The sequence below is a fragment of the Anser brachyrhynchus genome (genome assembly GCF_964034855.1).
Source record: "Anser brachyrhynchus genome assembly, chromosome: 17".
Classification (NCBI taxonomy): Eukaryota; Metazoa; Chordata; class Aves; order Anseriformes; family Anatidae; genus Anser; species Anser brachyrhynchus.
Window position 1 is genome coordinate 4,722,548 of NC_137710.1, and position 20,938 is coordinate 4,743,485.

General features: G+C 37.8%; 1 long non-coding RNA gene across 2 annotated transcripts in view; it reads right to left on the minus strand.

Moving 5' to 3' along the window:
• LOC308179671 overlaps window positions 1-20,938 on the minus strand; it is a 272,263-nt gene that overhangs the window by 229,124 nt on the left and 22,201 nt on the right. For both annotated transcript variants that reach the window (XR_013940473.1, XR_013940474.1), the window contains exon 2: window positions 916-978. This is a non-coding gene — a long non-coding RNA (uncharacterized lncRNA). The remainder of the gene's footprint in view (window positions 1-915; window positions 979-20,938) is intronic.

Here is a 20,938-nt window from a genome sequence, read left to right on the forward strand (position 1 = left end):
GAATGGCAAGAAGTACATCAGACCTGAAATGTTTCAAACTGAACATCTGCAACAACTGAGAATTTGCTGACAAACCTGCTTCCTCAGAAAGTTTCTGCACTGATCTGTAACTATGTCAAAATACCAAATTCCACCCACTTTCTATCCAAGCACTTACAAACGTTCTCACTACTGTTTGAAACCACAGTTTCAAAAGAGCTCCCCCTTAACCAATATATTTCTAATATGGAGGTAAGAAGTAAATGTTGCCACAAAGCTGTCTGACAGTTTTAACTGTTGCTTCTTGCTTCTTAATGAAGCAATTGGCATAATGAGCATTAGCTGACATGATGTGTGTAGAGTAATCTCCTTGACGTGGACCACAAAATGTGACCTTTTTCCTTGGGATCTGCTTGTCTGCTGAATGACAGCAAAAAGCAGTATATGAAGACATTGTAAGTACTAAAAATTTTGCACCAAGCTCTTGGAGCTTTCAGATAACATTGATAATTTTTTTGTTTTTTTAATTAACCATTAGTATCGCAAAGGACAAATTTATCGAAAGATTGTTTTTCTGGATATATATTTCCCTTTGCTCTCCTGATAACATGTTTTCTCAAAAAATAAACTGAAGGAAAAAGTGATATATGTTTTTGGAAAATAGCAAAATAATCTCATTAGAGATTGGAAGGGTATGCTTCAATATTCAAATTTCTAGTATTTGTATGCATTTTCCTCCAATGCTGTAAGCATGGTTGTCACTATCAATTTGATACCCAAACACTGGAAAACAACTACACTCCAGCAAGACAATTAAAATATATAGCAATAGAACGCCCTTCAACTCCAGGTGAGAATAGATCAGAAGCCAGAACACACAGATAAAAGTATTCAGAAAATACAAAATAATAACCAGCCTCTAGATGAGGCACTTACTGTGTGAGATGGTCAAACAACTGTGCGCACGGTGAGGGATTTCCTGTCTTGCAAGAGCTGTTCCTGGAAAGAGGAGGGGGAAAGAGAATGGTGAAAAGTGGGTGAGTTTTAAAGCAATGCCAACTGTTAAATAGAGTTGTCTTTGCTGATATATTAGATTCAGGCAAGATTTTGATATAATTGAGATTCACATAGCAAGCGGAGCAGATTCCATTCTGCTGAAGGGATTTGATTCTTCAGGGAGAGAATAATGGGAGTGAATTGTTCACTTGGGCAGGTGTAGCCAACCTGCTAAATCCAAGCAGGCCAGTTAGGGCTGAGGATTAATTGGGTTTATTATGTTTCCTCTCTGAAACCAGACTATTCAAGCCTCAAAGAAGTCTCATCGAATCCTGAGGTTTCTTATGGGCAAACGGTGATCTTGTACTAAAAACCTCCAGTTCACATTGACCAGCTTTGGGCATTAGAAAGTTAGGACAGGACCAGATGGCACTGCATTGTCATATGTTCCTTTTTCTCAGGGGTTGAGGAGCATGAATTTTAAGCCTACTATGATGAGGACATGTGGAAATGGCAAGGAAGTAAGCACTGCTCCTTTCTACCAGGCCTAATGGAAACCTGAGCAGCTGGGAATCCAGTTCATTCTTACTTCACCCAGAAAAGAGGAAGAGGAAACTTTTTGCAGCTGGAGATAGTGACAGACTATTTTGTATCAGTCTACAAGCACTAATTCTAACAAAAGAGTGAGAAGTACATGAACTTAATGGATGAATAGACTTCAAAATCTTGATGATACATTGTCTTTGATACCTGAGCAAATGACCCAGTCCTGTCTGTATTTTAATTTTTCATGTGCTAGCTATATTATAATCCTAAATAGACTCCTGCAAATCTATTTAGAAGCATAATGAAATGAAAATCAAGTTTGAATAGAGAATGCATTGATTTTCTATGTCAGAAATGAAGCAATTTAGTATTTCTTTCAGTCAAGGTGCTACTGTTCTGTGCCAGTACTAATTAAATTCTAATGTGTTCCGAGCACAGAAATTATGTTGTCTCATAGTAAAGTAACTATATCAAATTGAGGGGTAGAGACATTAATGGCCTGATCAGATGAATTAACATAAACCAGCAGTCCTTGTCATTGCACAAGTACATTTTTCATTAGAACTGACATTTCTTGATTATAATTTTTTGTTGTTGTTGTTGTTAATAGATTACTAAATGGAAGGGATAGGAGGAAGAGTTAAGTATCTCACAACTCTAGGTCACAGGATTAGGGATTGCAGAAAAGCAACTGAAAATTATTTAGAGGTTTAAAAATCTAATTCATATGACAAAATGACTCTCACAGGCCCTTCCCAAATTTTTACATATGTAGCTTTTCTCTCAAATGAAGGGATTAGGATTGGGGTTTGTGATTTTTCCTCCTAGTTGAGAGGAGAAAAATAATGAAATCTGAGAATTTTCCACATGACAAAAAAATGTTTCACACTAATTTTTATTAGTAACCTGTACTACCTCCCTTAGGGTGTGGTCACAAAAAGACAACCATTTTCCATGTGTTACAAGTTAGTCTCCAGGTAAGAAATGTTCTCATCTTGCCTGAGGCTGAGCTCCTCAGGGAGTTAAACCTGCTTGGCTTCCCTTTGCCTTCATTAACTCTGATTCCAAAAGGCCAAAGTGAGATAGGAAGAAGGCACGGAGGTAAACCACTCTTTCCTTTGGGAAGAACCTCTTGCTGATGCTGGTCTCCTTATTAAGTTAAGAGACACATCACATACTTACAGAACCTGGAGAAAGCTTGCTTCAGAGCATGCCTTCTACCTATCTGCAAAGTAATTTTGTAGAAAATTCAGAAAAACACGTGCGAATGTAATTCCTGTCTCCCTCCGAGAGGCTAAGACAGCTTCCTCCTTGCTGCATAGACGCTGTGGCTGTAACTTCTGCTGAGTCTAGACTGCCCTGCCAGGGATGCCAAGCCAAGGGCTGCCAGGAGTCCAAGACACACTGATCTCAGGGGAACAGCACAAGACTTAGGCCTGGCAATACAGCGTTTTCTGGCTCTTCAGAATCCTTTTAAAACAGTTTTTCAGCTCCTGCTTTCAGTGGGAAAAAGAAGTTCGGTAGTGAACTTGAACCAACTGTCCTTATTTCAAAGGATGTCTGTGTTAATAATTCACCTGAGACAATTTGAGCCTCGGTTTACCTGTATGTAAAACTTGGAGAATATCTAACTCCTACAGCTCTAGCAACGCTTAAATTAATGTACTGCTTTAACATTTTCCTTGATCAAAATTAGCTCTAGGTATACATGTTGCAACAGCTCATTAGGAAATCTGGTTGAGATTTATGTGAACAGTCAAGCCCAATGCTTTGGGCTGGTGTGCAAAGAACACTCGCATCGTGTAACCGAAACTAATCAGACAGATGGGCTCTGCCAGCAGCAATGTGTCTTAGCTGTCAAATATCCTGAACTTTCCAGCCACCTACACAACACAGCCACACATGTGAACACCCAGAGAAATTAATATGGATATTAGACTTCACCATTCATTATCTTGTCATCATTTTAAAGCCCAATTTTGAAGTGAGAGGACACATTGCAGCTTTTTAATTACCACTTGCCCCAGCTACTGCAATCACAGACCCATAAAGGAATCCCAGCATAAATTGTTTTTTGCTAATAAATATCAGTCAGGGATAAATAATGGACCAGAGCTCTTTCACCTTTTTATTAATCCATGATATCTGCTGTAAAAGTCTTGATGAAGGGAGCTCTGGCCTTGCAAGCAATGAGGTGCAAAGAAATGCACATTAGTTTTTTGGATCTGCTGGGATTAAATCTTCCAGCGATGACAGTATCACAACTGCACAAGCGGGGAGACATGAAATACAGAACATGCCTCATTACCAATTAGCGCAGTATTCATAAACATTTTTTTTCCTAATTTATTAGTTTTGCAAGGTTCACTTAGGTACTACCCAAATCCAAATCCCGAAAGGTATTTATCTTAGTAGGAAATGGGGACTACATTAGGGTTGCTGCGGAGAGGAGAGGAGCAGGATTACAACTCCAGCACCTGGTACTGGAGTTTGACTAGGGTGCATAGATTTGCATTGGCAAATCTATGCGTGGGACTGATTAAACTTTAATTGTGTGATTTTAAGATCACCCTCATCATCCCAAGTCTTAATAGAAAACTGAATTATTTGCTCAGCTGGTATCAGTCTGTGGAAATGGATTGTTTACCTTTTCGCCAATATGAAAATACAGGCATGTAGTAAGTGGAAATATTTGTGGGAAAAGAAGCCAGGCTGTACCTGAGAGCTCTGCAGCAAAAGCCTTTATGCTCATCTGTGAGGCAGTTAACAATGAGCATCAGAGGATTTCCATGTTTTGGAGTGTGCCAGATTGCTCCTCTTCTTAACTTTGGTATTTTAAGTCCCTATAGGTTCTGTGATGCCTTTTTTTTTTAATTATTTTATTTTTTTTTTCCCCTTTGAGCCCACTGTCTTGCTGAATGAACTGGGAACTGGTTTGGGATCAAGTTAATTAAGCAGGTATTACATAAAAATGCAGTTTGAAGTCCAGAGACAGAATATCCCAGAATATCCACAATCCCAAATCCCAATTTTACAGACATATTTCTTTTTCACATTTAGAATAACACCTCAACCCTCTGAGCCGAGGGGATCTGAAGGCAACCATGAAGTCTACCCATGGTATATATGGAAAGACTGCATCACTGAATTAGTAATGTCGCCATGCTCCAACTACATGACAAGACAGGATAGTACCCGAGATATAAATGAGGACTAAAAGACTTATGGGTGTTTTTCAGAATAACAAAAATAATAGAAGCATAAAATAGTAATTATAACCTGTTTTTATATAGTGATTTACAAAGGATTCCCTTTAAGTCTTAAATCTTTAGCAGATGCCATATTCCCACTATTCATATTTCATTCTGACACTTATATTCCATCCTCATCCCAAGGAGATGTGCAAGCTTTCCTTTTTAGTCCTTTTAAGTTTTTACCTTTCCTCAACACTCAGCAAATTAAACTGCATGGGGGGTATCTTCTGAAGCTTTTTAAAGTAACAGAGGGTTAAAAGTTTTGTAATCCTTCTCCTCTTCCTCTTGCTTTCCCTTTTTCTTCACTTCTGCAGAAACACCTTGAAAGCTCTCTGTCTTGATGAGGATATAATTATGCCACAGTGTAGAGACAGTCACAGCTCACAGCATTTTTGACTTGCAGTAGAGGACTTTGGTCCTCCAAGCAGCATATTCTACTCCTGTCTCATCCTAGGAACAACCTTGAAATTCTTCAAATCCAGAATTAGAATTCTGAACTTGCTCCAGAGTGGCTCGAAAATGGTGTATACGAAATAGCTGTTTCCTGTCAGGCTCCTAAAATCCCTAGTGGTTAAACATAATTTTTTAAAGGCTTTATTTGCTATCAAGCACCTGAATCCTGTATATTTTACAAGCTAATGAGCGAGTTTTTGAGAAGAAAACGTAGCTGTTAGGAATATTAACTGAAGTTATGCTTACTGCAGGAGTGTGGTGTGTGTGTGTAAAAATCCTACTTTAATGTCTAATCTTGGAGTAAGTCCCAGAAGAGATTGATTCAATTTCCATTCATTATGAGAGCAAAACTTAAAATTACTCTGATGTATTGTATGTTACTTGCTATTCCCAGCATCTTTCAGGCAGCAGAGATTAGTGATGTGTGGCAGGACCTATGATGACTAGCAATAAAGAGCCTTAAAATGATGGTACAGTGTGTATTAATGGAAAAGCTTAAGGATTGGGTCTGTGTTACAATAAGGGCTCCATAATCGACAGCTTTCATTAAAAGGTCTCCAAACCACAGATCAGAAATCTACAGCTGCTCGCCCTTTTCATGTGAAAGGATACTTAGAAAAAAATCTCTAAATTATCATTCCTGGTTTGTGTTGCCTTGGGAACTAAAGCACAAGTTTTGAATAAAAAGTTATAACTTAAAATGTGTTTTCAATACAACACTTAAGAGAAACTAGAACACTTCCACATCATCTGGTTTCATCTTTGCCTTAGAGGTCCTCCTCTATTTCTGACCTGCATGTTAAATAAAATCCTCTTATTGAAGCAACTCCTGTAAACTGAAAGAACTACAATGACTGTGAAATAAGCTAATTTTTCTGTTATAAAGTCATGGACTACCTTTGATCTTCAGACACAAAGGGACAAAACCCAAACCTTTTGAAAACTCTTTTGAAATTCTTCTTGCAGTATTATAAAATCACGACCATGTGGAAGAACTCACCATGAATTAATACCTGTAGCCAGCCACAGAAAAACATCTAAGGCTTAGATAACACCTGTCCTTCCTGAGCATCAGGTCAGCGAACTGAATACTTGCCATTGATAGATGTGAAAGCAGAACACTTAGGAAGAGCAGAAATACACAGCAAAATAATGACAATGCTAAATCGATTGCAGAATAAATAGCAATATTTACTGAATTAAATCACAAGGAAGCAGGAGGTATTTGCACTAACTAAGGTTTCAGCCAAAGTGTCTTTCTTCTACCTGAACTTCCTTAAACATTTAAAGATGTGAAGATATATGGGTTTAAAATCGTTTCATTGCTAACGATCTCAGCTCTGTTAAGGATGGTTCATGTATTATCATGGATTCAGAAATCCATCTGAACCCGTCTTGTATGAGATAACTTAGCTGCTTCAGGCTCCACTTTTCCTTCTGCTGTGAGACGTAACTGTTCTAAAAGGCTCAGTGCCACATTGGTGGGGAAATAAAAATTGTCCAATATATTTTGTATCCAGCATGAAGTATAAAACTATGCCCAAAGAAATTTATATATTTTACAGTAATGTATTTGTTTTACTACTTTAAAAATAATCAAAATTTCCCTAACATTTAAATTAAGTACCTGAACTGAAATAGTTCAATACAAGTATTTCATCATTTTATATATGTGTGTGCATGTGTATATATACTTATAAATTAGATTTTTTTTTTTTTAATTCAAGACTAAATAAACCTGGGAACGTGAGAATCTCTGGAAAAGAAAAAAATTAGTGTGCTCTAATAAGGAGAATGTATATCTTAAATTGGACTGTGTGAAATATGAAATCAACTCTTAATATAGAGGAAACCTTTTTGATATTGGTTAGAATGGAATTTAGCTGTTTAAACCTGACAAGAAGCTACCTGAAGTTCACAAGAAAGCATCATTACAGCTGTTCCAGAATCAGCACATTATACAAACACTGTGGTTTTGTTGTTTTTATCAGATGTTGTTTTGAGAGATGGGGGAAAGGGGGGAAAAGATGATATTTTATTTTTCACAGAACAAATATATTTTGTCTATTGAATAAATTGAATTTGTTGTTAAAAAAAAAAGAAAGAAATGTCAGCCTTGAGTTAAGTGTAACAAATGCTTTCCGAGAAAATGAATGTTACATCAACAGAAGTTCAGTATTTAGATTTGTCCTTGAAGTGCTGGGGACACTGCACTTCTACATGAATGCCTTTAGGCAACAAAGTCTAAAACAAAAGATGTGAAGAGGGGGGTGAGGTTGTAGTATTTTTATATATTTTTTTATTTTTTAATTTTTTTTTTTTTTTTAGCTTTTCCACTTTGCAGTTCAGAGTCATTATCATTAATGACTTGAAAAGTCATTATTCTTTGCAGATTGGACAATGTTGATCCAGAAGGTAAAACATCGAATTTCCAAATAGCACACAGCTGATCCTGAAGAATACCGAGAGAAAAGGATAAGAAAAGCCTCAGGATTTTAGCATAGCAAAACGTCATGGTATGCTTTCTCCAAAAACACATACAACACTAATCATGTATGACTGAAATAGTTTTCCTGTTCCTAATTTATAACGTCTTAATAATTAAAGGAATAAATTATTCCATATGGTGATCAACCTATGGACTGTGCATATTAAAACCTGTTAACAGCATAATTGACAACATGCTTTCATTTCCTTTCATGCATCACAGTGCATTATCTTCCTCGTCAAAGGACCTCAGTTGTAGCTTCATTGACTAATTATACATAAGTGTGTACGCATGTACATTGTTAGGAGTTTCCTGGTGTTGACATTTAGTGAAGAATGTGTGTGCCTTCATCAATTATTTACTTTTCAAACTAATTTTCCACTTTGGCTGTTTCATAGATACTTTAGTGGCACAGTCTCAACAAATCTTTAGCAAAAGATTTTGAATTTCTAATAAGCATTATAATAATTGTTGTAGTTAAGGGCTGGAACAGATCTTGCATCATTGAACAAAACCTTGGGAGTCCAGCTAATTCCCTTCTGATTCCATCCTGTCAAAATGTGAAGTACTGCAAGGGGTAAGCCGTAGGAGGAGACATCACTGTAGTTATGTGAGATTTACAAGAATGCCAGGACACTTTACAGCTGGTATTTACTTCCATGCTAATTTATTTTGAGTGATGAAACACTTGTCCTGTCTATTAGTGCCACACACAATTAATTGTTAGTATTACTCGACTAAAGCAAAATAAAGACTTTGCAGAAAGGCAGAAAGTGTGCTGCAGAAGCCTAGTGGGATTTTCAAGAGGCTCTGAAGCCACACAGAATTGCAGCAGTTTCAGTTAAGCTGCCATTTATAAGGGGCTAGTGAGCAGTGTATTATTATTAATATTAATAAAAAGTTTTCAGAGAAATCGGGGAACTAGATTTAGTGAGTTAGGCATTGCATTCCAATGCATACAGATATTATGAACATGTTACAGACATAGTCAGGATTCATTCATGAATAGTCACATCAGCAACCCAAAAACAAGAGTTTTAATCAATGCTTAATTTAAAAAAATCCAAATACAACCCTTTAATTATCCTTTAATAACTCAAACTTTAAATACAAGCATGAAAAAAAACTAATCATTTTCTGCCTTTGATGGCATCACTGCAGATTATTTTTGTCCCAATGATACTTTTGATTCAACAGCCTTTAAAATGTTTATGAAATTCTTAGATTTTATTTGAAATTAGGAAAAGTGTAGCTTTGCTGACTAACATTAATTTAAGAAAATGCACATTTAAATTGAAACTCACTTGTGCATAAACTGGAAAGGGAAACATACTTAATGAAAAATCTAAATTTAATCTGATAGTTAAAATTTTGTATCAACCAAAATATTACCTACTAAGTAACCAACGTGATTTAAAAAAACACACAAAAAAATCAGATGACTGAAATCTTGTTTTTCGTATCTGTAGAAGAATTTTTCTTAGAACACAGACATTTCACACAATTTTCCCAAATGACTTAAGCACGTGTTGGGCTACAACATCCCAAAACGGGGATATAGTCATCTGTAAGCCTGTGACATACCTACTTTCTTGAAGATGAGCTTCTACAGTTTGTTATATCTGTATTTATTCTCTATTCCTAACACACTCTAAAACGTCACAAAAGAAATATACATCTGGTGTAAAATCATATAAATTTATACAAATTCAAGAATAGGTCTGTAGCAGAACACATGGTAAATGTACAAATCCTTCTCTTTCTCTAGAGAGTTTAAATAAACTTCCTATCTCATTAAATCAGGAAATAGAACATGAATGTTTGAAAAGTTTATTTCTCAAAATTGTATTAATTAATAGTAACACTCTTAATTTACAAGTAACAAATTCAATTCTTAACCTGTAACACGACATGAGACTGACAGAAATCCCTGGTTAAACACTGGTTGAGATTTCTACCACACCAGCTGTTCCCACAAATTTGGGAGTTTATCAACCTATTTCTCAAAGCAGCTTGTTCAGCTATTTTTTCTTTTTCTTTTTTTTTTTTTTTTTTTTTGCCAAATTTTCAGCTTGTCTAAGTAGGACAGGGAGATGTTCCCATTCCTCTGTATGTCACCTTTGCTGGTGATGCCTTGAATATCCAAGGTCAGTTCTTTAACAAATGTATCTATTGTTTTTGCTTACCTACTCAAACATGTCAAAAGCCTAATTGACAACTTTTTGGAGGTGGGAAAGCAAAATACGTGCTCCTTGTACAGTCCTAATGATGTATTTCCAATTTATATAAGTGGTTAGACTTTAAGGGTTGCTTCATCTCATGTTCTCTTGCTTATTGGCACCAACTCTTATCGCATAATGCCACACCTGGAAGTTTTAGTACCTCCTTGTTAAGAGTAGGACTGATATCAGCATATTGCAAAGCTAGACTAGAGAGACAAAATCCAAGGAAGTCAGTGAGAGAAAATCTCTATTAATGTCAACAGACTTAGGATCAGTCCCAAGCAAAGAAAAAATGTTTAATGTCATGATGTCATCTTTCCTATATCTTACTTTCTTCAGCCCCAGAGGGAGCAATTTGTACCAGTATGTTATTGTACATCCATAGATACCACTCAAAAAAGTGATTTCAAAGAGAACTATCTGCCAAACCTACTACTGAAATAAACCTGTGTAAGTAAGAATCCAACAACCATTTGCATATTTACTAACACTGTGATTACAAAAATTGAAATGTATTGGCTCTAAAGTGAGGATAAGTAAGCAGGATTAGGATGGCCAAAGACAAATGATTTAGAATTGTTCATCTTTCAGAAACCACGTGTATTGTTCTTAAGGAGATTAGTTTTTCCAGTACAGTCCAACAATTAGTCTACATAATCATTGTTACAGTCTGCCTACTGTATAAAGATCTAATGCTATGCTCCTAAAACTCTCACTTGCAAGAGATGCTGCAATCAGTTTCAAGGTTCACATGAAGATGCACTTTCTCCCACTTCAGTGGATTTTTGAGCAACTAGTAATATGTACTTTTCATTCAAATGCAACAAATGTCAAGGAGTTAAGGGAGAGTCTCTTAGAAATACTGACTTTTGGAGGTGAAAGTTGTGCATGACGTAGTAGTATTACTTTAAAAGATTTACATGAGAGATTCCTATGTAGATTCCTACAGAAGATGCATACGTTGTGATGGTACCAAATACACAACTCATTCTTGATCCTGAACTAGTACGTTTCTTCATCACTTGGACTTCTACATACTATTATAATAAAATCATCCAAACGGTTGATAAGAAGGGAGAGCATACTGATTATCATATTCCAAAGGCTCAGATTTGATCATGTCTCATTACAGTTTTAGTTTCCTTGATACTTGAAAAAGGGATTCCTCCATTTGTACTAAGAAGATGTGGGTGTTAATATTAATAACCGTAAGACTGTTGCATTTTTGGCAGGCCAGACACTTTGTAGTCGAAGTCAGCTGACATAAAAGACTCATTAACTTACCAAGCCTCTTCGTGCCTGGTGTGGAAATGTGACTTGCTCCACTGAGCAGGACTGAACACAGCTTTTGTTAACATGAGGGTTTTTTAATAATGACAAAGACCAAGGTGGTCATCATCAAAGCTTGAAAGCAAAGATATTTATCTTAGATCAAATGGGTGAAACAGCAGTTCACAAGTTACTCTTTAAAAGCCTTCTCTTAGAAATGACTAAATGCTACAAACATGTTATAAGATTGAAAAGAAGTCCTGCTGACTTGCTGTTTAAAATAAATACATTTCTAAAAAATGTTAAATACCAGAGTTAATTCTTAATTAAACATTTATGGTGTCAAATTAAGCATTCAGACTCCAGGAAATTTCAAGCCTTGAGTTTTCTTTAGTTGTATTAACTCAGCTATATGTTCACCATGTTAAATGTTTAAGGCATCAATAAGCGTTATGCAATGTGAATGTCTGTCTCAATATGGAAGTTAGAGGATGAACTGCTTGATTATCTACCCATGCACCTAAACCCTGGTGATCTCCTTCTTAAACTGCATAAAGTCAGAATCTATACCACATGCAAGTCCTTCATTACTCTCCCTTCGTGGATGTCTCTCCTTTGCCATGGACTGGGGCAGCAAGGATGTTATAAAATATAATGTATCAGCCTGTTTAACACAGGAAGCGTTTGTTAAAGAAAACAAATAAAATCACAAACACAAGCTGACAGGCTTCCCACACAGCTTGATTTTTATTCATTTATTTTTTTTATTTTTTGATCTAGAATTTCTGGAGAGCCCACAGAGACATCTTGTGCCTGGATAACAAATAGCAAGTCATCAGTACGAGACTATGGCCCTTCTTCCTCATTGCTCTAGTCCCCTTGAGAGACCAGGAATGCAGACAGCTGGCACTTACCAGAGTCATTGCTAGGGAGTGCAAAGCTTACATCATCTCTCTTGTATTTAGATGGATTAGCAGAAGGTGGTAGAGGAAGCTCACGCTACTGAGCACCCAGAATAGCCATAGTGGAATCCATTTTTTTTCCATCAGGTAGAGTCTAAAGATTTTTTTTAGAATCATGTCTTAATAAAATGCTCTAATAGCTACTGGTACGCATTGTTTCTTGAATCAAACATCACACTGTTATGTGGTGGTAACTGCATTGCAGCAAGGCAAGCTTTGGACAACATTCCTCAGTTTGAAAGCAAACACTCAGATTCCTATCCCTCTTCTTATTTTTTTGGTCAAAAATCTTGGTTTTAGTTACAAAACAGGTGTAAACAGCATGTCAGTATTTGAAGCAGAGTTTAAATATTTCAGTTACTGTCAGGGAGATAAAGTACAAGCATTCTGAGCTGACGAGCACAAAGATCGGTTTAGCCGTAGGCAGCAAGAGGGGCTGTAGGCTACCTCAAGGAGGACAAAGCAGGACTGAGATTATTTCCTATTAAACTAATTCCTCAGCATAAATAATATTTACCATTTCTTTGCATGAAATATCTGTCTCCCTCTCAAATGCAGATACTATTCTATAGAATTAATATTTATATTGGGAATTCAAGGCCAAATCATGTGTTTACTTATTTTTCAAAAAACCTTCAGAAAATGGCCTGATTCTACCTGAGTAGTTAAAGCATTCACAAGCATTCACTATTACTCTAAGATACGCGACCTAGTTGTCAGTATTGGTATGACTGCCTTAGTGTAAGGTTGTATGTATATATACATACACACACAACCTTTTCTCTTAAATATATATATATATGAGAAAGACCTGGAGGGAGAGGTGCAGAGGGTGGCACAGTCCCACAGTCCAAGACTGCTCCACACCAAGGGGCCCCACGTCTGCAATGCTACAGAAAGCAGTATGGGGAAAACATTCCCAAGGACAAACCAGTTGCTTGCTGACATTCCAGCCAGCAAGAGCACACTCAGAGTGCTACAGCAGCAGCTGGTTTCTCCAGGGACTGGTTATATTCCCAAGCACAATAGTTGTTACAGGACTTTTTGAAGTGTCTGCTGTTGGGGTAGGCAAGCACCAGCACTCTGTGCAGCCCCTAACTACCTCATTTGCCCTTGGATTTTTTAATATCACGCAGACAAAAAGAGAGGCAAACCACATGAGATGCCTATTCTCCTGATGTAGCCTTTGGATCATACCATGGGAAAGGATAGCACTCACAGGCTAGACAGGCCGCCTAAGATCCATAGGAGATGGACAGGAAGACTACTTCAACACATGTAGTACAATTCATAAATACTCCCTAAAAGAGCTTTCCTGATGTCACTTGTAAAAGGTGATCATTAAAGTTTTACTGTCATTTACTTAACCACTAACTGTGAAACCAAACTGACCAGTATAGACATGGCTTACAGTGTGCATCATTAACCCAATGAAAGATCTGCCATCAGACAGCCTCCCTTATTTTCATGGCAATATTATGCCAAGGCTTACAGAAGCTATTTTTATTCTTAGTGTTACTGCTACATAGGATGGTAATTAAGAGAGGCATGCGCTGAACTGGAAGGAGATGTGTAAGAGGCTCTGGAAAAGTGGCCCTGAAGCTATACTAGCAATAAAAATGAAGTTCTATTATTCAGAGCCAAAAAAATGAGGTCACGAAAGGTGATGTTGGCACAGGATTTACTTATCCTCACTGTCTTCACAAGAGGCTCCTTAAGATTATCACTTGCTCAAAGGTACATTAATCTTTCAGAGATGAGAGAAGAATGTGAGTAACTGATTTATTTATTTTAGGTAGACACATGAAGTAATTGTAAGTTTATCTGAACAAGAAAATGTGCCATGACCCCTCCCTCTCTCCCAATCTATCCTGGAAAGAAAAAGAAAAATACCAGCTTCTTGGTTGAATGTGGCATGTGACAACTTCAGAATGGCTCTTGACCTGTCTGATGAAGAGTAGATGACTTGCCTGAGAAAAAGGTAGGAGAGATGCTGGAGAGCAGACAGTATCAAAGAGTTACAGCTTCGGGATTTGTGACAGTGCATCCAGCATCCAGGACAATAATAGTTTACGATGTGGAAAATGCTTGCACGGTTGGCATTCTGGACAGTTGCAGTAGGAAAGAGGTTTGATTCCCATCTGTGTAAAACCCTCCTTTGTATCTAGGGAGCAGACAAAAATGTCTGCCTAACTGCTTAGTTTATGACTTGATTTCAGAGTGCCACATGTTGAGCTGTTGCAGTTTTGCAAGAAAGCATACCATCAGATAAAAGTCCCTCATTCTCCACATCAGCAATGCGCCTTAAATAGCAGCTAAAAGCTGATTTAAACAGCTCACTGAAGAATGCCCTGGAGTAACACACAAGTATTCCTTCCGTCCTATGAAAGGAGATGGATAGACCTAACAGCAAGGATTCATAGCTGAGACATCTCTACATCCCAGTTGGCTGCTACAGTAGTCAGACATCATTTAGACAGAGCAGCTATTAGAAGTTCCAGGTGGCATGAACTAGCCTGGAGGACACCACTGTCCTGCTCCCTGGCCATGCATCAAGCACACCTAAAACCAAAAACAAAAAAATCCAACCTGCAACATCAACAGTATTTCTCAACCAGCTCCTCTCATATCAGGTTAGAGCACAAGTACTGTGCATCTTTAACACCATTAATTTCCTTTTCAGAAAGAAGGCAGCCAAATTCCTTTGGCATATATACCTTCATCCATACTGCTTTAGTCCGCATAATTTTAGTGGTCAGGCATCTACTTTAGGTAACATTTTTTCTATCTTTAGTGGAAACTCACAACAGAAAATTACATCTTCATGTCTGTAGGCAAGTAGTTTGCTTGTGTGGATTGCCACAGTCTGGTTGGGCACCCTATAACACTTTCCCTTCCAGCAAAACATACTCACTACTAACCACAAAAAAAAAAAAAGAATCTGTGTAATAGCCAAATAAACAAAAATAAACAACAAAAAAAATATTTAGCTTTAAACTTGATTATTGCCACACTTGCATTATATATACACAAGCATAGGTTTATCAAGCTTGATTTTCTCCTAGGACATTTCTATGTCTGGTATAGTGATTTCAATAAAGTGAACACAGAAAAACACTGAAGTGTTAGTCTGATTTGTTCACTTTTTTTTTACAGAGGGGGAAATTGCTTCCCAGGATGTAATGCTGGGGACTTTATCCAACATTAGACTTATTCCTGATGTACAAAACAGAAATCCACCAAGATTATACTGATGTAAAGTTTGCACATGCTCAGGATGAAGCTTTTCGTTGCTAGAGAAGTTTAGAGATTTTTGCGTATTTAAAAATGGTTGTTACCAATAATCCACTTATTATTTCCAACAGTATTTCACTTTCTAAATGTCACATATAAACCTGAACCAGAATAAGGCAAGTCAGCTTTGGACTCACACAGAACACTTTCTTTCTTTCCTGGTACAAATAGGCTTCATGGAACCATTAGCTCCATTGAAAAAAAACAATAACAAAGAAAGTTTAAAAAAGATGAAGTACTTTGTGTATAGAGTGAAGTAGAAAAAAATATTTTCTTTTATAAAAATTACCTGAGATGTTGATGCTGCAGATAACATCTTTAAAAGAAGAACACTGAGAAAACTACCATTGTTTGGGATATAACAAAGCAAATGGGATTGCTTGATAGTGCAACTGATCTCTGTTCAATAAACTCTCTTCAAACCTTGCAACGTTTGATTTGTATGATCTGGTTGGGACTGCTAAAAAGTTGAGAACAACAAGAATAAAATTTACAAGGCAAATCTCTTATTGACTTTCACAGATGCTGTAGGGCTGGCTCAAGAATCTGCACATACACTCATGAGTTGAGATTCATGACAGGTTAACGGAACAAATTATGACAGCACTGAAGTGTGCAGATTACATAATCCCATCAACATCAACAAAACATTCAGAGAAGGAGAAGAATCAAACACTTTTATTGCAGGCAGTATTAATATTGAAATTTCATTGTTTGTGCCATGTTTTTCCATGGAAACCATCTGAAATCTCATGTAGTAAGTCACTGGAGTATAAGAAAACAAAACCATAAAGCAAAACATTTATCTACATTTTAAGCAATCTACTTCTAAAGTGGATCAAATCACCAGTTCCTCTCTGAACAAGGAAGCTCATCCTTATAGAGAAGGATTGGTGGTATAAATCAGCATAATTTAGAGGTATTTGGGGAACCGTGCTAATTTCCGATTTGCTTTTTCAATGTTGTTCTGACGGTGATGCATAAGATCAGGCACTTTAATTACAACAGGGTGTGGTCTGAAGGCAGACCCTATGGTGGCTGGCTACTTCTAGCAGTCCAACACCCCCATTAACACAAAAACATTGTCCCTTCATTGTACATCCAGACTCTGCCACCCTATTCCCTCTTGCCAGGGAAAGAAGTAGGTGCAGTAAAGTAATATGTTGCCACTGAATTCCTGGGGGATTGAACAATTTGCAAGTTGTTTGTAAGCAGCAAATATCTACCTCCTGCTGGTTCCTGCCATGAAAAAGGTCCCTGGTAAGGCTGCCAGGTTTGCTCAAACCTGGTACAGATACAAAGACAGCATTTGGTATAGGGTAAAGACAGAGAGCAGATGGGAAGTGGGCAAGCACGCAGTGGAAAGGAAACAAAAATTGACATCTTGCATCTGAAGATTATTTTGTTCTTGTCCTTAGGGCAGGAAAGGGGGGGGGGGGAAAGAAAAAAAGATGTTTGCTCACATCATTAACGAACTCTGAGCCAGTCTCATGTATCATTGCTTTCATCACTTTATACTGATTATTTTCTATTTGGGACTTTGAGCAACCTGGTCTAGTGGAAGGCATCTCTTCCTATTGTAGGGGGGGTTGGAACTAGATGATCTTTAAGTCCATTCCAACTCAAACCATTTTATGATTGTATGAGTACTCTGGCTTTAAGACATAACATGCTTAGTCACAGACATTCCTGAATATTCTATGTATGGTCATTGTACATCTGCCACTGAATGGCCTACAAACCTCAAGGTGGGGAAAAAAAAAACCAACTTGCACCCAGACAACCCAGCATTTAACTTCTCCTTGGAAAAGATTTCCCACACCGTTTCCTGAAAGTAGGGCAGTCTTGAAATACTTCAAAAACGACATCCAGGCCAGCTACAGAAGCTACAACAGACAAGGTGGGAAATCTGTAACATGATCAGAAACTGCTTTGAAACAAGAAGCGTGAACTTCTTAGGTAAGCCGTAAGGGTAGAGCCAAGTAAGAACAAAACAGCCTGCTGTTGTCAAGAGCAACCCCACTTGCTCCATATGTAACCGTACCTGAAGTCTCCCAGTTTCTCTCCTCTTTCCTGTATATGTGCAGTATTTGCTGATTTTTGCAAGTTATAGCTTATAAAATGAGCTGTCGCATGCAATTTTTTTCCCCAACAACAAAATTCCAACATTTATACGTCCAAGAGACCTAATTCTGAGGATTTATGAAGAGATGGAAGACAAGTAATAATTCTGAGGATTTCTAAAGAGAAGGAAGACAAGTTCTCCTGACAGATCCTAGCCCTCTTTAAAATCCAAATTCAAGAGTGTTCCTCTGTTAAAGTTCCAGTCCTCTGCCTTTCCGCCGGCAGTGGCATTTGTGTCTCTATGCTATATTTAGTGAGGAGTTTGCATTCACCCAGCTCACCCATCTCATACAGCATTACAAGACACTAAAGTAGATCAAACGAGTGTTTGGGTCAGTTGGTAATTTACCTTGGCATGAAAAGATTAAAAGCAGTTTTCTCATCTCTTTGTCTCCTGTTGTATACTCATTTATTTTGTGGCTCCCATGCCATGTAGTTTCCACTTTGGGTAAAGATCTGCCAAACCCCATAAAACCTTATGGGGAAAAATGACTGCACTGACACCACTAGACAGCTGGATAAGTGTAAATTCCCTCACGGCCTCCTATGGTCCTTGCTCCAGGTGAGGAATTCCTAGAAGCACCTGACACTGGATATATTTGAGAGGTACAGTGATCCTCACAGCCAGAACAGCCCCCCTGACAAAGCTCACCTTCTTTGGAACGAGTAGTTCTGTCCACGTACACCTGAGCCATTGACAAAAAATAGTTCTTGCCAACCAACACCATACAAAGTTATGCTAGCAAATTAGTTTCAGTAATTTAAATCCAGACTCTCATCACAAAATATTTGCCATGTAGCCAAACTTACTTAACCCACTGCATTTAGAACAAAATCTATTTTCAAGTCAGTCTCCAAACTAAGTCGGATTTTACATTCCATATTATCAAGCGCAGCCAAAAATTCAGAACTAAACATTTTGTCCCTTATAACTGCCATAGCTGCAAACTTTAATCGTCTTTCCACCTTTTCATATGCGATGATGTACCTCAATGGAAGGCAGGAACAAATCCCTAAGGCTGTTTTGACAGCCAGCAGAGACAGTACAAATGTGCACCTCCAGCAAGTCCCCTATGCTCTCAGATCGCAGAATAGCACAGGTTGTATCTGTGCTGCCAAGACTTTCCCTCATGGTAACATGTTCCCAGGTTTTTTATAACAGATTTTTAAAGCCACGCAGATCAGGCTTTACACGATGCCAGCTCCTGCCCTTAACACTTACTTTATTTTGGTAAACAGGGATTTCTCCTGAAGTCTGACAGTCTGTACGATTGAAGGGCCTGCAATAGCCTTTATTGTAAAATACACAGCTAAACCATGACCAAACATATAATTAGGAATCCTCAGAAGGATGTCAATCAATCATTCTGTTGAAGCCTGAACACAACAAAGTAGAACATATTTTTCTTTTATCCCAAATATCCATAAATAGGTCTCTCTTTATTTACTTGTGATCAATATTCCATGAAGTAATCCCTTTGCTACACTTCAGCACAAAGCAATCGCTGTATCTGTTTATAAAAATTAAGTTCAAGTAGAGCACTGAACCGCAAAATAATGGCACCTGGACTTTTCATCCACTGTCAGTTCTGAGTGGAGGCACCAGGTTTGCAGGCATGGCTTGAAATGTTCAGCAACATTCTGTAGAATGCACTGTAGACTACAAATAAAAAGCAGAGTGACTCATTTACAGATTACTTTTTAAAAAAATGTATTATAAAGCTTCAGACATGAGGCTCTTTCACACAAAGGGTCAGCACATGTCCAACACGGCAGGATCACTCTGATTTAAAAGGGTTTAACTACAAAAAAAAACCCTTCAGGGAAAGCTAGAGAGAATTTGAGGGGATTTCTGGAATAACCCATCTAATTAATGGATTAGAGCACACATTTTCTATTGGAAGTGTGGAAATAGGAAAGTTGCTGCCCAAAACAGGGCAACTAGCCACTACCGTTGTTGTTGCCATTTTCTCTAAGCATGCATTTTCCTACAATGGAAAAGTTTGAGAATTCTGACACCTAATTGTTCTTAGAGTTATTCCACCTTTGCAATCAATATAGAATTTCTGCCTATTTTTAAATCTCCTTCCTGGAGATAGGAAATTGTTGCATGGTACATGCTAAGAGACAGAAATGAAACAAACTGCTGTTACTGGGATGCAGTAAAAGAACAGACTGCTCCACGTTACATTGACATGTGCAAGGGGGATGCTGCAGAGGTGCATTTCATCCATTACCTGTCCCTTAACGTTCAGTAATTTACTATGCTTGTTTTCTCTTTCCTCTCTTTCATACAATAGTTTTCTCTGTCCAGCATTAGCATATTCTGCCAATGAACAGAGACTGGCACACAATTTACCATGCTCTTCATCTTCAGGATATTTGTGTGTCTTCTTCTCTCAGATAAATCACTTGGTGCATTTGCTCTTTAGTCTGTGCATGCAATATTTCATTTTGGTGACACTAAGTTACATTATGACCTCAAGGGATGAGATGCATTAAATTCTAGGACAACTGATTTAGCAATTAGAAGCTGAATTGCTCTACTGAAAGCAAACTTATAATGACAAAAATGTCATAAGCAAGGAAATAGAGGATGGAGCACCACACTTCAGCACGAATCATTCTTCACTGCTCTGTTCCCCACAAGGCTCTGAATCAAGATACAGTCAGAAGTTAACTTGGAATTTGCCTGGAATTTTCTTCTGAAAACACCTTCAGAACCACACACACACACACGTTACCTACAGATCTGCTCCAGTTCCTGGGTTAGCAGTTGCATTTGCCTGTAGGCACTTGGCAATGAGCTTGCAAGTCTATACGGTGCAGACAGTGCTGTATGGAGGTCCTTGGGACTAGCTCTGAACGAGCCATACACAGCACTCCATGGTGCCATACAGATGTACTAACTCAGGCTGCAGAAACTGCAGAGCAAGGCACTCAGTCTGAAATAATATGGCATGGCTGATTGTTTCAGGTTGGCTGCTTTCAGCTTCGACAGCTTTACAGAGAGCTGCACCGTACTGCATAAAAGTAGCCTGACACTGAGTTAGAGACCCCCTGAGAAAAAGAATCACAAGATTACCACCTTATTCATTTTAACTTGGCTTATTTTAGGAAGCTCCCCCTCCTCCCCCCACTTTTTTTTTTTTTTTTAAACTGCTAAGAACATTTCTCTACTGCTCTAAATTGGGAGCTAACGCTAAGTGGAATGACTGAAGTGAGAAAGTTTGGTGTTGGATACTTTAGCTGTGGCTTTCTAGAAAGTTAAAAACACTTTGCTATGATTTAGTGCAATTAAATAGAGAGAGGTAGGTGTAATATATATATATTCCATGTGGTAGGTATAAA